The following is a 20,342-nucleotide window of genomic DNA, read 5'->3' on the forward strand; positions in this document are numbered from 1 at the left end:
TCGTAAAGCCAGGTCATTTGCAGGATATATTTATAACTTAGATTTCAATTTAATTCATCCCCACATTTATCCTTTTGAAATTTGCACTTTTCCATACTATTAGAGATTATATACTAAAGCTTTTCCACATTATTAAATATTGTTTTCTAACATTTTAATGGTTATATATCATATTAAATATTCGTTCATTATATGTAAATATATGACACGTAAATGTATAGGTAATGGTTAATTTCATGTGTCAATTTGGCCAGTTATGGTGTCCAGTTGTTTGATCAAACAAGCCCTGGCATGATTGCTACTGTGAGGGTATTTTGTAGATGGATTTGCATCTACAGTCAGTTGATTGCATCTATGGCTGACTATATCTACAATCAGCAAGGGATCTTGCCCTCAGCATGGTGGGGATTCTACTCATTCAATCAGTTGGAGGTCTTACAAGCCAGAACTGAGGATTTCAGAAGTCAGAAAGAAGAATTTCTGCTTCTACTTCAGCCAGCCAGCTTGTGCTGAGGAATTCAATTTCACTTTCGTTGAAGTTTCCAATTTGCAGCCTGCCCTATGGAGATCAGATGTACCTATCCCCACAGAGGCACAAGCCAATTAGTTCTGTTTCTCTGGTGAACCCTAACACAGATTACATGTAAAATAGATATAAATAGAACATATATAAATTATTGTATATTTGGCTGTTATGTGAGATTACCATAATTTAGACAATGAATCATACATTGCATGATATGTTATTTTTATAAACAAACTTTTCAGATGCATCCTTGCAAAATCCATGATTATTTCTTTAGCATACTAGTAAAGCTTCCCACCCCACAAATGCTCCTTATCCCCTTCTCAAAGACTTGCTCCCATGGGCCCTCAGATAAAGCAAAGGATGGAGCAAAAACTGCCGGTGCTTCTGATGCTTCCCAGTTGGTGATACTCTCTCAGGCATGACTTAGTCTATTTTCCACGCTTAGTCACAACTTAGATTCTGACTCAGTATAAATCACCTCTTTGCTGTTGGTTAATGTCAGTTTCTGGGTTGTTTATTTACTCTCGGTGCTTGCTTGTTTATCTTGACAATTGAATGATCATGATTTGGACACTTAAGATTAATCCTATAGGAAGAATTGCTGGATCCAAGTAAATAAAAATATTATGGAGGGGTGTGCAAGGGTAGTTCAGTGGTAGAATTCTTGCCAGCCATGCGGGAAACCCAGGTTCGATTCCTGGTCCCTGCATTTCCCCCAAAAACAAACAAGCAAAAATAAACAAACAAAAAACAAAAATTCAAAAAATGGTGCTGCAATAACAGGATACTCACATGGAACAATAATGAAAAGTGACCCTGCCATACAGCATACAAAAGAAATATTACGGAGAGAATATATGCATCCACTTATACTCATAGGCAACACACATACAAACACACCACACATACATGCATATTTGGACTGCTCTTCAAAAAGATTTTATCACTTTCTGTTCTCACTTTGTCTTCATCCGTTAGCAGTACTATTGTTCTGCCCAGCTTTTAGGTAAAATGTAGTATGTCTATGCTCTGTCATCTCCAATTTTTTTTTTTTTTTTTTTTTTTTTTTTAGAGAGAGGGAGGAAGGGAAGGAAAGACAGAGAGAAGGAAGGAAGGAAAGGAAACATCTTTAAACATTTTCTTGTTTTATTGTATTTTGTTTGTTTGTTTGTTTTTTACATGGGCTGGGGCCGGGAATCGAACCGAGGTCCTCCGGCATGGCAGGCAAGCACTTTGCCCGCTGAGCCACCGCGGCCCGCCCCAACGCTTCCAATTTTTAAATAATTAATGTGGCTGAATTTTTTTTCAACATGCATAGGCCATTTTGTTTTTCTTCTTTCTTCGACTGTCTCTTCTTGTCTTTTGTTTATTTTCCTACTTGGTTATTTGTGCCTTTCTTACTGGTTTCTAAAAAATGTCTTCTCCTGCAGTTTGTAATTATTTTCCAATTTTTTAGTATTAATATGGTAAAATACATCAATAGTTTTATAATTCCTGTTTTAGTGTGCTACTTTAAAAAGTCTTCTCTATCCCAAGATTATACTGATGTTTATCTTAACTCTCACATTTTGTATACTCATATTTACATGTACATCTTTAATTTCTCTGGGATCTGTGTGGCTGAAGGTCTGAATTAGGAAATTTTATAATTTTTCAAAATGCTTTGCGAGTTGTCTTAATGCCTGTATTCATTAAATACATCTTTTCTTCACTTATTTGAAATTTGGCATTTATCATGTTCTAAGCTCTTAAATACGTTTTGATCTTTTCTGGAAACTCTTTTTTATTTTTTTTTCATTGATGTTTCTGGTATTACATTATTTTTAATCCTTTTGGTTTTATAATATGTGCTATGGTAGAGCAAGTTTACCTCTCCCTCCATTTATTCCCCATGTTTACTTCTAATACTCGTATCTAGTTATTTGTCCAGGTGAACTTTAAAATTATGTGGTAATAGGTCCTTCCACACACATAAGTGATCAATCTACCTCCTCCTTCACACCATCATCTCATCACTGAAATGATGTGCATTTCACTGAATTCATCTTAAGCATATAGAATGCTGAGAGGAGAATTGACACAGCCATACTATTTGTTTTCTCTTACTGCAATATGGTATACTTGGAATTTATTCAGACCTTTTACATTCATCAGTAAACCTTTATATATATTTTTCCTATTGGTCTTAACAACTCCTTGTTAAAAAAGTTTATTCTTGAATAGTTAACAACCTTTGTCATCTTTCTGAGTGTGACAAAGGTCTTTTGACTCTTTCTGAGTGTGACACCTTTTTTCTCTTAAACCTGCACATAGGTTATTGCTGGTATATAATAAAGCCATAGGTCAGAGGATACAAAACAAAAGACCAAAACCCAAGTCAGCCCACAGCTGTGTTTTGGGAGTCTGTATATCTGTGCTCTGCATGGTATTTTAATTTTTGTTCTGTTTGGCTTTCTAATTTGAGTTAATTGACTATTTTAATAATGCTTAAATCAGGAGATTGCAGTAGAAATCCAGAGTTCTATATCCTCTTATAACCCAGAAGATCTTGCAACCTGGGCCTCTATTCCCACATGACAATACCCAACAGAGCTTGAGCCCAGCAGTTCTTCGCCCACCCCCTGGGAGGCCACACCCTGCCGCTCCTTCTGGTTTCTTGCCCACTGAGGTTGAATATCAGTTGCAACGAGTCATAACTTTTATAATTAAGTTACGTGAAAATGAATTATTTCTCATATCCCATGCTCTATCAAAATCTGGGGAAATAACAGACTGAGAAGAATACAGGTTTTAAAAATCAAGACAGGGAATAATTATTTAGGGAAGGGAAGAATATAACATGTTCTATTCAACTATATTATGCAACTATAATATGCAAATTTAATTTAGATGCTATTTTATAACAAACCAGAGTTAGAACTTTGGTCTAAATTTTGAAAAGATAAGTGATGAAAAATGTGTAAGTTGAAATACACTTTATAGGTTGAAATAAAGAGACCAGAATTTTGGCTTACAATATGAATAGAATGGGTTGTTTGCAGGGAAAAAGGGAAAAATTGCCTAGGCATCAAAACATTTCTTCAATAATGAGTTTAAGTAAGAGTGCCTATTCAGTGCAGCAAAAACGGCATGTCTCTAACAAGTAAGTATTTACAAATGTACATTTAATGGGAAGTACAGTGACTCCATCTGGCAGAGGTTGATCATTTTCCATCAGAAGCTATGCAGTAATGGTGCTCCAGATTACATGTCCCAGACTGCCGTGTGGTAATAGGGGTTATGAGATTAGATTGACACCTGTGCAATACATCACCAACACTGTGGAATATGAGTAAATGTGATGCAGACTGTTTCTGTCTTATACTGCTTAGAAAATTGCTTCCCCTATTCTTGAGCAATTTCCCTTTCTGCAGGCAGACACCCAGAACACCACGTCAAATGTGTAGACAAGGTAAAACCCCCAAAAGGAGTTAGAACAACAAGGTGGAACTTAGGTTTCCAAATGACTACATGGAATAAAGCAGCCTGACCAAACTAAACCCTAGACACCCTGGAACTATGACATAAAAGTGAAATTAGCTTCTTTTTCCTATGTGTCACTGTACTTTGGGCTCCTTTGTCACAAAAGCTTAAATTAACCCTGTGTGTTGAGAATGTGGGTGAGAGCATAAAGATCAAGTTGTTTGAGATTTTAAATTACGCATGTTATTTTCTTAATTGCTAAAGAGCAGAAAAATAAATATCCTGTGAGCTCTTTTCATTTATGGTATCAATGGGAAATTTCATGTGCCAAAAGTTTTGGCCATGGTATCTGGACAGCACAGAATCAGGAAATAACTTAGTTTTGTGTGTTGACATATGTCTTAAAATTTTTAATACAACTTGTTGAAATTGGTAATCTTAACTGCAGATGGTACTCCTTCCATGCTGGGAGTTAGCAAATTATTTGTAAGGAAATCTACCTCTAAGGTAGTAACTTTTAAGCCACTCCTTGGCTCATTCACTAGGAACCACTTTGAGCCAAAGAATTAGAAACAGAATTTAGTATGGATGTGGGGTAATTAACATCATAACCTGGATACATTCAAGACACCCGACCCTCAGACAAAGGTTCATTGCTTCTCTGTGTGCAGTTACAGTGCATTACAGTGGTCAGCTGTTCTACATAGAGGGTTAGTGGCTTCGCTGAGGCTTGGAAATAAATGGGTGTGTTAGGTTATCTGAGGAACATGACCCATCTCAGCTTAAAAGGAAGACTGGATCTAGGACTCGGCCTTGGCTTTGACATTACAACTGACCTAAATCTTTTGTACATCCTACAAGAGACCTTATGAATAGATATCCAGTTAGGATTGGGCACCCTCCGACATAATGCTAGGTCACTTTTCTTTCTATATGAAAATCAGTTTCCAAAAATGGAAACACGACAAGCTGAAGTACATTTCCTGAAGAGTGGGGTTTAAGACTGAATTCAAAATCAGGTTCTCATTGGTAACTAACGCAAAGTGGTTCCTACGCAGTGGGCACGTTCTAAGAGCTATACAGTGGGTCATTTAATCCTCCCTCTATATAGGTTCTATTATTTTCATTTTTCTTTAGCAGATGAACTGAGCTTCAGAAATTGTAACAAATCCAAGATTCCTAACTGTCAGAGCTAAGATAAAATCCAAGCAGTTTGATTGCAACACTGAGTATGCATGATCTACTGTTTCTTAACTTTTTGAGAAAAAAGAACCCTCAGTGCTCACTTCATCTTTATCAACACTGATAGACTGAATGAAAAGCTACAAATGAACTTTTCTGAGTTCAGTGCAATACAGTAGTACACATTTACCTCATTACATCAGAATTCCATAATATTACAGTTATCCAGGGTGTGGTTACATTTAATAGAAGAAAGATTGGAGAAAGAGGTACAGAGATTTTGTTAGGTTAGGAATTTCCTAAATTTAGTGAGCAGCTGTTTTCTATTATGAAATTTGAAACTCTAAAACAAAATACTGCTCCCAGTTAAAGGATTCAAGGCTGAATTCTGTTCTGCACATTACAATGGAAATAGAAAATTTGATGTTGGTATCTTAACACAAAAGGTGTCTTATTTTCAGGCTTGCATCAGCATCCCCAAGTGAGAAAAAGAATTATAAAATAAAACTTCAGATTTATCAATTGGTATTTTTTTCTATTTCAAATTTAAAATATAATCTCCAGTATTGTAGATGTGTTTATCACTTGCTTAAACCAAAATTCAATAAAAATAAGGCATTTTTATGACCTTCCTAACACTTTTACTTTCTTTCATCCATTTTCATTATGTGAAAATGCTGTAAGCATTTGAACTGTGACCCCAGTTATAGATCAGGGTGGGTTTATTGATTAACTGGCAATCTTACTAAACTCTCAGTAGTTCTAATATTTTTTCAATGAGCTTTTGGGGATTCTAGCAAATATAATATTACAACCTTCTTTCTAGTATATATATATATATATATATATATATATATATATATATATATATAACTCATTTTATTTTGCAACTTATTTCAATAGATAGCATTTCCAGATCAATGCTCAACAAAGGTAAAATAAATATAATGATAGTGGATGGTGTGTCAGGGATACTTAAATGTATCAGAGTGGCTAACAAATTTGAAAACGATTTTCTTTATTCTCTATCACCAATTTACTACAGATTTATGTGAGGTATAAGAGTTGAATATCACCTGAGCCTTATGCATTTTTCAAGTGATAAAATGACTTTTCTCCTTTGACTTATAGAAGTGATGAAGAGCATTGCTAAATGTCTTAATATTGAACCATCCCTACATTCTTGGAATAAACTAGCAAATCGCAAGTTTTTATTTGGGGCTTAAATATATACATATATATATGATAATTATTAGCAAGTTTTCTTTTTGAACCATTCTTAAGCTTTTTACTGATATGAATTTTTTGTTTAAACGATAAATTATGATATTTTCTTATTTTTCTATTCTTTAAAAGACATTGAATATGAAAGAACACTCTATTCTATTTTATTGTTTAACCTAAAAATCCATTTGGGACCAGGGATACTTCTTTGAGAACTTTCTAATTTTATTAGTGGTTATTGGTCTAATCAGGTCGTTTTGGCTTTTCTTTGACACTATTTGAACTTTCATTGATACCATATACATTTGATTAACAATTTTTTTATAATTACTTAGTTTTCTCTTTCTTATTTCTTTATTGTTCAGAATATTATAAATGTGAAAGGTAAAACTAAAATGTTGCAGGCATTGTTGTAAGAAAAATATTTTTAAAAATTATTTATAAACACTCTATACCCACCACGCAAAACTTTCCTCCTTCATTCCTACTCCCAGCCCCTGGTAACCCCTAATGTAGTCTCTGTCTCTGAATTTGCACATATAAGTGACATCAGACAATATTTGTCCTTATGTGCCTTGCTTATATCCCTGGACATGTTTTCAATTTTTTTTCAGTGCCTTTGTTTTCATTTCCTAGACTGCTTAAGCAAATACCGTCAAATAGTTTGGGTTAAGCAATGGGAAGTTATTCACTTATGGTTTTGTGGCATAGAAAACCTCCAAATCAAGGTATATCAAGACAATGCTTTCTCCCCAAAGGCTGCGGCATTCTGGATCTGACTGCTGGTGATCTTTGGCTTCTGTGTCACATGGCAGGGCACATGGAGGTGTCTCCTGGTCTCTTCCTGCTTTTCCTGGTGCTGCTTCAACTTCTTGCTTCCTGTGGCTTTCTTTCTCTCTGTCTGAACTTCCTTCTCTTGCAAAGGACTCCAGTAACAGGATTAAGACTCATCCTGATTGAGATGGGCCACACCTTAACCGAAGTAACCTCATCAAAAGGTCTTACTTACAATGGGATCATACCCACAGGAATGAATTACATTCTAGAACTTGTTTTTCTGCAGTACATAGAATTCCAAACCACCATAGCCACAAATTAATCTTACTCAAATCTTACAAATGTGCATTGTTAGCCAAATTTTTGAGATAGAACCAAATCTTTTCCTTTATATATGTTTCCGATTAATGAAGTTTGATGTGTTTTCTTATTTTTATATTGCCAAAATTTCCAGTTTAATTTCTTTGACATATAGTTTAAAAATTAAAGAAATTTGAGTATAGCATGTTCTTATTTTTTTCTGATCTAAGTTTTAATTGAGATGCAACATATATATTAAATTCAAATACCATAAAGTATGCATCTTGATGAATTTTTACACACATATACAACTGTGTAATACCAAAAAATCAAAATATCAACATAGGCATTGCCCAGAAGTTTCTCATATGCTCTCTCAGAAAAATTCCCTAACTACTATTCTGCTAACTACTATTCTGACTCTAATCTCATAGATTAATTTCATCTGTTCTTGAGCATTATACAAATGTAATTATACATTACCTTATCTTTTTATGTAAATGTAATTATACATTACCTGATTTTTTTTTTCGGCTTCTTTGCTAAACAGAATGTTTTTGAGCTCCAACTATGCTTTGTGTCTATCAGAGTTTATTCTCTTTCTTTTTTTTTTTTTTTTTTTTTGCTATCACATGAATATAACACAATGTGTTTATTCTTTCTTCAGCTGACACTGTGGTACTTTTTTCCCAGTTTGGGACTACATGAAAAATAACTGATATGATCATTCTTGAACACTTTTTTTTGTGGACATATGCATGCATTTCTCTTGGGTTTATATCTATGAGCAAAATTTCAGGGTCATAGGGCAGCCATACATTTAACATTATTAGCATGCTGAACAGTTTTCCAAAAAGTTGGAACAAAATTACAGTTCCACAATCCACGCATGACAGTTCCAAATGCTCTAATCTTCATCAACATTTGGTATTTTCAGTCTTTTAAATTTTAGACATTTTAGGAGACGTATAGTAATATCACATTGTGTTTTCATTTGCATTTCCCTAGTGACTCATCATTTTGAACACCTTTTAATATGCTTATTAATCATTTAAATCTCTTCTTCAGTGTGATGCCTATTCAAACTTTTGCTCGTTTTTAAAAAATCAGATTATCTTTCCTGTCTTTATTGATTATAGAAATTCTTCATATAATCTGAATATACATTCTTCGCCCAATATCTGTATAATGATTATCTTCTCTCAGTTTGTGGCTTACCTATTCATATTCTTAGCAACATCTGTTGATAAACTTGAGTTCATAATTAGACTGAATTCAAAATGGTATTAATGTTTTCTTTCATGTACAGCCTGTGGGGTTCTGTTTATGGTATCTTTGCTACCCCAAGGTCATGAACATATTCTTCTACATTTTCCTGGAGAATATTTAGATCTATGCTCCATCATGAATTCATTTTTGAGTATGGTGTGAGGTAGGGAGTCAAGGTTCATTTTCTTCTCTATATGGATGTACAATTGCTCTAGCACTATTTTTTTAAGAATATCATCCTTTCCCCACTGAATTATAGTAGTGCCTTTGTTGTCAATCAAGCAATAGAGTTTGTGTGGCTCTATTTCTAAACTATTCTGTTCCACTATTATATTTGTCTGTGTGCTGATTCCACATTACCTAAATTACTGTAGCTGTATACTAAGTTTTGAAGACTGGTGGTGAAAATCCCCCAACTTTGTTCTCCAAGAATATCTTGGCTCTGCTAGGTGCATTGCATTTCCCTATAATTTTAGAATAAGCTTATCAGTTTCCAGAAATAAAATCTGCTGGGATTTTGATTGTGATCTATTTTTAAATACAGATCAATTGGGGGATAATTGCAATATTTACAATATTGAATCTTCCAATCCATAAGCATGGTATATATCACCATTATGGTTAGCAGACTTTCTGATGGCCATGATCCCATCTCCTATGGATCATACCTCTCCATAAACCCCTTCCTTTGAATGTGAGAGAAGCCCATAACTTAATTCTAATCAATAGACCATGACAAATCTGATGAGCTGCCACCCTCATGATTATATTATATTCTTGCTTTCCTGCTGGCCTTGAAGAAGCAAACTGCCATATTGTGTACAACCTGCGGAGAGAGCCACATCACAGGGAATTGCAAGCAGCCTCTAGGAACTGAGCATGGCCTCTAGCAGACAGCTAGAAAAATAACTGAAGCTCACAATTCTACAGCCGCAAGGAAATGAATTGTGCAGATAACCTGAGCAAGTTTGAAAGTGGATTCTTCTCCAGTTAAGTCTACAAATGAGAATGCAGTGCATTGAGCGCAGCCTGGTGGGGCCCTGAAGCAGAGAACCAAACTAAGCTGTGTCCAGACTTCTGATCCACAGAGACTGAAATAATGTGTGTATTGTTTCAGATCACCAAGACTGGTAATTTGGTACACAGCAACAGGTAACCATGACCCCATTTATTTAGGTCTTCTTTAATTTCTCTCAGCATTGTTTACAATTTTCAGTATAGAGACATGGCACCCAGAGTTATGTACCCCAGAAGAATAAGATCTTGATCTTGGTCCATTCCTGTGGACAATAACAAATAGGACCTAATCTTTTGATGTGGTTGGTTTGGGTGGGGGTGTGGACAGCTGAGTCAGCATGGGTCTTAGTGCTGCTGCTGAAGGCCTTAGGGAGAAGGCCACAGAGAAGTAGCCACAGAAGTCAACAGAATCTGGAAGAGAAAGGAGAAGTTATGGCCTTGTGCATTGCTATGTGATGGAAAAGCCAAGGAATGTCAAAGATTGTCAGCCAGCTAGAAGATACCAGATACCGAGGCTATAACATGGAAGCAAGCATTATAGCCTCTGAAACCATGAGCCATAAACAAACTCCTGTTTCTAAGCCAACTCATTGTATGGTATTTGTTTTAACAGCTAGGAAACTAAGACAAGAAGTCTTGTCTGTGTTTCAATAGATTTACTTCTAGGTATTTGATATTTTTATACCATTATAAATGACATTTTACTTTAAATTCTAATTCTTTATATATCTATAAATAATATCATGTTATATTGACCTTGGATTCAGAAATCCTGTGAAATTCACTTATTGATTATAATACTTTATTTGGAGATTCTTTTGAATTTTCTATGCAATCATGTTACTGAGAATAAAGGCTTTTGTACTTCATTCCAATCTTTATATATTTGGCTTCTTTCCTATTTTATTGAACTGAGTATAAATTCTAGTATAATGTTGAATGTAAGTGATGATACTGGATATCCTTGTCTCATTTCTGAAATCAGGAGAAAGTGTTCAATATTTGCCATTGTGTATATCATTATCTATATATTTTTATAGATATTCCTTATCAAAATAAGGAAGCACCCCTCTATTGTTAGTTTGCTGACTATTTTTATGATGAATTAGTTTTGAGTTTTATCAACTGCTTTTCCTGTATCTAATGAGATGATTTTATCGTGCTTTTCCTTTACTCTATAAATCAAATTACATTGATTTTAGAATGTTAAAAGAAAGCTTCATTACTAGAATAGGTTCTACTGGGTCATGATATATTAACCATTTTTATATCACCAAAATTTAGTTGTTAATATTTTGTTTAGGACATTTACATTTATGTTCATAAGAAACAATGGTCTAATTTTAATTCACTTACAAAACCTACTGTACAAACATGGACTTTACAATGATTATATATTAGTTAATATGTCTATGGATAGGCTAACCAAGATATCCATTTTTGTGGTTAAGATTTTCATATATTAATTGTAAAAACATTTGTAGCTCTATATTTTCCTGAAGTCAAAAACTTGAAACTGTTCAGTAACATAGATATAATTAATATGAACTATAGCAAGGTTGATATCTGTAATAACTTTCTACTTGATATTCTTAGAACCTTTACAGTTTTGAAAGCTAATTAAATGGTAATTAAGTTAGCATTTAATATTTATAATTTAAGAAATTCTGAAAACTGTATTTTATAGTCATAGGAAAAAATGCTAGACCCAAAATTTGCTTTTACAGTAATAATTTTGAATATTAATGGACTAAACTCACTAATTAAAAGACACAGATTGACAGAGTGGATTAAAGGATATGATACAGCTATATACTGCTCACAAGAGATTTATCTCAGACCCAAGGAAAGAAACAGATTGAAAGAAAAAAGATGGAAATAGACATTCTATGTAAACCGTAACTGAAAGAAAGTATAGGTAGCTATAGTAATACTAGATAAAATAGATTTTAAATATTATGATATCATAAAAGGTAAGATTTTGATATGTTATTTGTAAAAACATTTGTATTTTTATATTTTCTTGAAATCAAAAACTTGAGAATATTCAAAAACAGCTCGTTACTATTGCAAAGTTGATATTTCTGATCTTTCTACTTGATATTTTGAGAATGTATATAGTTTCAATAGCTAATCAAATGATATTTAAGTTAGTGTCTCATATTCAGAATTTAAGAAATGCTGATATCTGTATCTGTAATTTTTTTCCGTGTTCGCCTTAATTTTAAATTGGTTTATGTAGCTTTACAAGCACAGGCTTTACAATGATTATACTTTGTTTGGAAGGCCAAAAACAATGTGTACAAAATAGAGCAAAAATGAATAAATAAAAGAATGGCATTTTTTGTTGTTGTTATGTCCTTATGTGGTTTTAGTATCAAGATTATATTGGCCTTATAAAATGAGTTGAACGGTGTTTCCCTCTTTTTCTCAAAAAGAATTTGTGCATTTTTAATTAAGTAAATAGGGGAATTCACCAGTAGAGCATCTGGCACAGAAATTTTCTTTGTGGGAAGATTTGTTTTTTGCATGAGCAGGCACTGGGAAGATTTTCAAGTCAAGATTTTTTTAATAGATACGGGAAATTTATATTTTTCTACTTCTTTTATTCCATTTGGTAAGGTTTTTTCCAAGGAATTTGTCCATTTTATCTAAATTCTCAAAGTTATTACTATTTATTCTTTAATAATATCCTGCATCAACCTTTAAATATTATTGTATTTGTAGTGATGCTCTTTATTCATACACAATATCCGCAATTTCTGTTTTCTCTCTTTTTTCTTGAACAGTGTTACAAATGACTCATCAGTTTTACTAATTGACTCATCAAGTTAATTAATTTTTTCAAAGAACCAATTTTTGGCTTGGTTGATGTTCTCAATTGTGCCTATTTTTTATTTCACTTATTTCTACCCTTAATTTTTTTATTGTATTTTCTTTGAGCTTAATTTGCCCTCATCTAGCTTCTTGGATGAAAGTTTATATGATTGACTTTTTAAAAAATATTTCATTGATCTTTTTTCCTTTTGTACATTGTATGGCAGGGGTTGCATTTTATTCTTTTTCCACGTGAGTATCCCATTATTGCAGCGCAATTTGTTGATTTTGTTTGTTGTTTGCTTATTTGTTAGGTTTTTGTTTATTTGTTTGTATTTGGGAAGCGCTTGGATCGGGAATCGAACCCGGGTCTCCTGCATGGCAGGCGAGAATTCTACCACTGACCTGACCTTGCACCCCCCTATCTTTGATTTTTAAACCTGCATTTAAAGTTATAATTTCCTTTTAAGTTACTGCATCCCACGATTGCTGAAATATCTTTTCAAAATCTTACAGCTGGTGGCATAAAGATAGATATATCGACCAATGGAATCGAATAGAGTGCTCAGATATAGACCCTCTCATCTATGGACATTTGATCTTTGATAAGGCAGTCAAGCCAACTCACCTGGGACAGAACAGTCTCTTCAATAAATGGTGCCTAGAGAACTGGATATCCATATGCAAAAGAATGAAAGAAGACCCATATCTCACACCCTATACAAAAGTTAACTCAAAATGGATCAAAGATCTAAACATTAGGTCTAAGACCATAAAACAGTTAGAGGAAAATGTTGGGAGATATCTTATGAAACTTACAATTGCAGGCGGTTTTATGGACCTTAAACCTAAAGCAAGAGCACTGAAGAAGGAAATAAATAAATGGTAACTCCTCAAAATTAAACACTTTTGTGCATCAAAGAACTTCATCAAGAAAGTAGAAAGACAGCCTACACAATGGGAGACAATATTTGGAAACGACATATCAGATAAAGGTCTAGTATCCAGAATTTATAAAGAGATTGTTCAACTCAACAACAACAAAAAGACAGTCAACCCAATTACAAAATGGGAAAAAGGCTTGAACAGACACCTATCAGAAGAGGAAATACAAATGGCCAAAAGGCACATGAAGAGATGCTCAATGTCCCTGGCCATTAGAGAAATGCAAATCAAAACCACAATGAGATATCATCTCACACCCACCAGAATGGCCATTATCAACAAAACAGAAAATGACAAGTGCTGGAGAGGATGCGGAGAAAGAGGCACACTTATCCACTGTTGGTGGGAATGTCAAAGGGTGCAACCACTGTGGAAGGCAGTTTGGCGGTTCCTCAAAAAGCTGAATATAGAATTGCCATACGACCCAGCAATACCATTGCTGGGTATCTACTCAAAGGACTTAAGGGCAAAGACACAAACGGACATTTGCACACCAATGTTTATAGCAGCGTTATTTACAATTGCAAAGAGATGGAAACAGCCAAAATGTCCATCAACAGACGAGTGGCTAAACAAACTGCGGTATATACCTACGATGGAATATTATGCAGCTTTAAGACAGGATAAACTTATGAAGCATGTAATAACATGAATGGACCTAGGGAACATTATGCTGAGTGAGTCTAGCCAAAAACTAAAGGACAAATACTGTATGGTCCCACTGATGTGAACCAACATTCGAGAATAAACTTGGAATATGTCATTGGTAACAGAGTCCAGCAGGAGTTAGAAACAGGGTAAGATAATGGGTAATTGGAGCTGAAGGGATACAGACTGTGCAACAGGACTAGATACAAAAACTCAAAAATGGACAGCACAATAATACCTAATTGTAAAGTAATCATGTTAAAACACTGAATGAAGCTGCATCTGAGCTATAGGTTTTTTTTTTTTTACTATTATTATTACTTTTATTTTTTTCTCTATATTAACATTCTATATCTTTTTCTGTTGTGTTGCTAGTTCTTCTAACCCGATGCAAATGTACTAAGAAACGATGATCATGCATCTATGTGATGATGTTAAGAATTACTGATTGCATATGTAGAATGGTATGATTTCTAAATGTTGGGTTAATTTCTTTTTTTCCGTTAATTAATAAAAAAAAAATCTTACAGCTGGGAATAATTACTAATTTCCATTGCAATTGCTTCTTTAACCTGTGGATTATTTATTAGTGTGTTTTTAAATTTCTAAAACGTTTTCTAATTATCTTCCTGTTATTGAGCTCTAATTTAATTCCTCACTCTCCCTTTTCTCTTCTGGGACTTGAATTAAACTCATGTTAGACCTTTGACTGTGTTCCACATGCCTCTTACCCTATGTTTATTTTTCAATTTTTCTCTGTATGCTCCCATTTGACCATATTCTATTGACCCATCTTTCATTTCATGAATTCTAACTTTTGCTATGTACATCCAGCTGTTAATTAATCCAGTCCATTGATTCCTTAATTTCAGATATTTCAATTCTTGATTCTTTCTTAAAATTTTTAATTTAGGATTGAAATATCCTACTTTTCACCCATGTTCTCCATCCTTTCTTGTGTTTCCTTTAGCATATTTGTCAAGGTATTTTGAAGTCCTTGTCTGCAGGACCAGGACTAGGATGAGATGCATGACATGCTCAGAGCACACTTAAGGAGTCAGTCACTCCGGGGATGGTACAGGTTTGCACCCTGGGCAATCAGCTCACCCTAAAGGCTTGACTACATTTGCCTTAGTCCTAGAGTACAGTCTTTATTTCTAAGTTATGACATTTCTGGGCTCTCAATTCAATGCTTGAAGTCTTTTCCAAGGTCCCTCTGCTTGAACAAAGCCAGAACTTTAACATAACTCCATTCTGTGACTTTTAAAACTCTCTGTTCAGCTTTTAGTCTCTTATCAGCTGCTGTCACACCTTCCAGAGTCTTGTTTTGAGCATGCAAAGTTTTGTAGTTGGCCAAGGACCAAAATGATACATTTAAACAGATTTTGGGGCTTCTTTTTGCAGTTTCCTCTTCTCCAGTGGCCTGCCACCCAAGTCCCAGTCACTTTAGCAATCCCAAACTCTTGCTTCCTCCATCCTGTGAGATTGCCATACCATGCTTGGGCTCCATTTTCCTGTGTCATGGTTTGGAAAATGCCTCTAGGGAGAAGGCCTGGTTGAATATGGAGCTCACCTCAGTTGTTTTTCATTTCTTAAGGATTACAGGCCTATGTTGGTTATGGTCCAATACTTGTGAACAGCTGCATTTTTTATCTTTTATTTTCCCTTTTTTTTTTTTTACCCTTTATATAGCTGTTGATAGCAGTTAACCCAGGACAGGTGCCTGGAAAGGCCTTCTTAACCACAATGCTAAATGCGTAAACAATAGGGAGAAAATGAGTGTATCAGTATCTAAAATACAGGATCTCTATTCAACAAAAGAGGATTGCCCATGGGTAGGAACGGGAGTAGGGGATGGGGGAATAAATAAGAAAATGAGTAAACAAGAGAAGGACCCTGCTTGAATAACCATTGTAGTGGGCCATGAACTCAAGTCCTGGAACATTTTGTCCAACAAAACATAAAGGACACCTCTGCTTAGGTATAGAAAATGGCCATAAAAGACAGATGGCAGTGATGAATTGCAGGTATAGTAAAACAGCATTCTGCCTGCTTCAAATCATGGCGCCTGAGAGAGGGGAATGGTTGCCTGTGGTTTGGTTGAATCAGTTTCTAGATCTGTGAATAAGCAGCTAAGTAAGAGGGAGAGGGACAGAGAAAGAAGTAGGAGAGGGGACAGCACACTAGCCAACTCCCAAATCAGCACTTTGGAAGTAGAATAATGATGATACCAGCATGCCATTTTCTTTTTGGCACCAGCCCTAAATCCTTGCTTCCTGGGATCCATGAGTATGCAAAGCATCTTTCTTCCTTCTCAGGCAGTTTCTATTTCATTAAGAAAGCCAACATATTCCATGAGCTGAGCTGTGGTTGCTTTTTTTCTCAATCCTGTATCATCTGACACATATATTAGTGTCAATTCTCTCAGAATCTAACATTAAATTGTCTGCATGTCTTAGTTTTTCACCTTGTTCAATTTTTCAACCTTTCCTGTGCCTTCAAAGATATTTTAGGAAGACATCAAGAGAGGATACACTGGAGGTTGCTAGCCACATGCCCTATTCAAACAGATGTCTCACTGGAAACATTTATTATGATTTCAAGGGATTTCATTTTTAAATCTTTCCAAATACTTCTGAGTTATTCTTCCTTCCAGAGCCTCATAGCAAAGAATCATTGATATCATTTAAAAAAAAATGTATTTGTAAGTTAAAGTATGCTTAAATATACTTTAAAAGGTAAGGGGATTTTCACTGATTAAATCTACAATTATAAATAAGTTCTGACATGAACTATTTCAGTCGTTCGACAATGGACAAAGAGTCAATAGTAGAGGGATATAGGGGGAGAAACTAAAAATGTGTGCTATGGCCAATAGTTAAGAGGAAGACATCAGCAGTACCACGGCACTACCAGGGGCAACTAATTGGGGTGGGAAGGGACAAATGATAAGGGGTAGTTTTGATTTGATAGTTAGTAACATTATCTATCTGGTTCTTTGTTGTTACGGACCAATAAAAATTGTTTAAAATCAAGAGTGAGCTACTGCAAGACATGGTTTGTTTATTTTGGACATTATCCATGATACCCAATAGATAGAGGGAGCAGAAGGGTACAATGACCGAGAAGCAGAATGGCGAACTTTGATAAATTTATATGATGGTATATAGTGTGGCTACAAAAAGGAAGGATGTCGAGAGGCACACAAAAAACTGAGTCAGCCTTGGGAACAATGTGTTGTGCAAAATAAGCCAGAAGCAAAAAAAAAACATATATGCTAAAGTCTCTTTCAGAAAATACTTAAAAGAAAATTGGAGCTTAGATTGTAAGTTCATATTATAGCCACCAGTCTGAAGTCGTAAGTGTATTTCTAGAATCTGAGACACTGAACTCCATGTGCACCTGCTGACATTTCTCTGGAACTTTGAGTAAATCAGTGACACGTATGACCCAGAAATGGAGTGCTGCAGCCCTGAAAGTTAGTGTAGCTATACATAATAAAGTTACTGAAAAAGAGATCAGGCTTCAACTAGAGTTAAAAACAAAACTCACCTGGCTGGGTCTAAGGTAAATCAGAATACAGGGTAAAGATGATAGTGTATGTACTCTAGACCTTCATCTACTAATGAGACCAAAGGCAGAGAGAAATATTAGGTCTATAACCTAAATTTTCTGTTACACAATTTAAATCAACCTGTCTGGATAGCTCATCTAAACAACCCAAACTCTTGGAGTCCAGAATGGGAAGAAGGCCTTATAATTCTTTATAGATTAATATAATACCATGATACATCTCAGACTATGGTAGGCTGACAATTAAAAAGTATTGCTGGAAGTCCCTTGAGGGTCTGAAAGGAAATATATATACACACACACACACATATACATATATGGAACTAGTAAACTTTCCCATCTGAGAAACCTCAGGTACCCTCTCAACCATTGGGAACTCCCAAGAAAATAGGCCAAGCCCTTGATTTTGAGGCTTGCCCTTACAAAACTTATTTCTATAGGGGAGAAGGTAAGAACACCTATAACGAGGACTAAAAGTTGCTTCCAGGAAAACTCTTTTGTTGTTCAGACGTGACCTCTCCTCTCCCTCTCTCTCTCTCTCTCTCTCTCTCTCTCTCTCTCTCTCTCTCTCTCTCTCTCTCAGCCCAATTCTGCAAGAAAAATCATTACCCTCCCCCTTATGTGGGACAGAGCATTCAGGGGTGAAAATTCCCCTGACTACCTGTGGCATGACTCCTGGGGATGAGTCTGGCCCTGACACCATGGGATCAACAGTGCCTTCTGGACCAAAAGGGGGGAAAGAAGTGTAATAAAACAAGGCATACGTGGCCAAGAGAGATCAAATAGAGTCAAGAGGCTATTCTGGAGGCTGCTCTTATGCAAGCTTCATTAGACAGTGCTAATTGCCATGGTTTGCTAAACCTCAACCAACATCACTCCTGTTGACTCTTAAGAACACCTAGGGCTGAAGTTGAAACTCTATAAAAGTTTATCTGCTAAGTTTGCTGTCCTGGAACCTCTAATTCCTGGAGAGTTCTTAGGTCAGATAAATATTGAAATCCAGAGGGACCAGCCTTTCAAGATTATCAGTTAATTACATCCCCCTATCCTTTAGTGTTGACATGCCTTTTCAACATGAAAAAGTTAGAATGGGCATTGTCCAAAAATCCGTATAGACTGGGAGAAGGCTCAAAGGAGAAGGAGGAGGTATAATAGAGAAAATAGGATTTAACAAATGAGTATGACTGCTGAAGCACTATATTAATATTCCTTCTAGAGTCCAGTGTCTTGGAACAGATGGAAGGAAAAATCTGAGATGGTGAAATAGCCCATGACAAACTCTGGTGATCTGTTCTGTAACTACTTGTTGAAATATACTTTGAAAATTATTGCCTTTTTTTCCTTTGCTTTGTATATATGTTATAATTTACAAAGAAAGAAGCATTAAAAACAACAACAACAATGTTTTGAGTCTTAAAACAGAGTTCTTGGCTTGTATGACTTTCATTTTCTATTGAGTGATTTTAAAAGACCAACTCTTCAAGCAGCCAACACTGGCTGAATTTCATGTAGCCATGCCAAATTCCCTCACTTAGAGAATTCATTGTTCTTCAAAATGAAAATAGAGGTGTTGATTTTTCTGATTATCCAAACAATGCAAGGTGATTATAAAATAAAAAGGATCAGTTTAAAGAAGTAAGTGAACATTGTTCAAACTCTCTGCCATTCCCGGGATCTGTTCTGTAACTACTTGTCAAAGTGTGCTTTGAAAACAATTGCTTTTTTTCTCCCTTTGCTATGCACATGTTATATTTTACTATAAAAAAGTGTTTTTTTAAAAAAGGTAAGGGGTACGATTCATAAAAGCAACAAACAGTACAAAATATGAAGGAATAGCTCTAATAAGAAATATAAAGAAACTAAAATAAAAATTACCAAGGTTTGAATACAGACTTGTATAATAAATTAGCCTTGTTCCTACAGACTAATGATGTTAGTGGTTCCTAAATTAGGGTATATTATATGAATGATGCCATTCCAATCAAAATCCTAATAAAATTTGAAAAAGTTATTTCAAAAGTCATCTGAATTAGCAAAAGAGAACTTCTCAGATTTTTTTAAAAGTTGAAATAGGGGAAAAGCAGGAAAACTTTTTTTTATCAAATTTGAAATAATCAAATTTTTAAAAAGTAGCTGGCTCACTGAATCATAATGGCCCATTAAAAAGCCCTAAAATTAAGAACTCTGAATATGATAAGGATGCTATTACAGATAAGTGGGAACAGAAAAGGGGATTCAATATTGCTAAGAAATTATCTATTGTTTTAGAAAGAAAGTAACTTTTTAATGGAAAAAATTTTAATTTAATGGGAAAGATACACAGTCTATACTACAAATTAATTTTAAATAGGGAAATATTTGGAATGTGGATGACAGACAAAAGATGAATCTCCATATTACAAAAGAAGCTTTTATAAATTGATAATAAATAGACAAAGGTCAAATTAACAATGGGCAAAGGATATGGATAGATACTTCATAGAGAGTAAATTCAAATATCCAATAAACATACAAAAATATTTTCCACCTCCCTCACAGCTGAGGAAATTGCAAATTAAGGTAACAACCAGACATCATTTACAACCATCAGATTGATAAC

This window comes from Tamandua tetradactyla, chromosome 1, assembly GCF_023851605.1.
Source record: "Tamandua tetradactyla isolate mTamTet1 chromosome 1, mTamTet1.pri, whole genome shotgun sequence".
Lineage (NCBI taxonomy): Eukaryota > Metazoa > Chordata > Mammalia > Pilosa > Myrmecophagidae > Tamandua > Tamandua tetradactyla.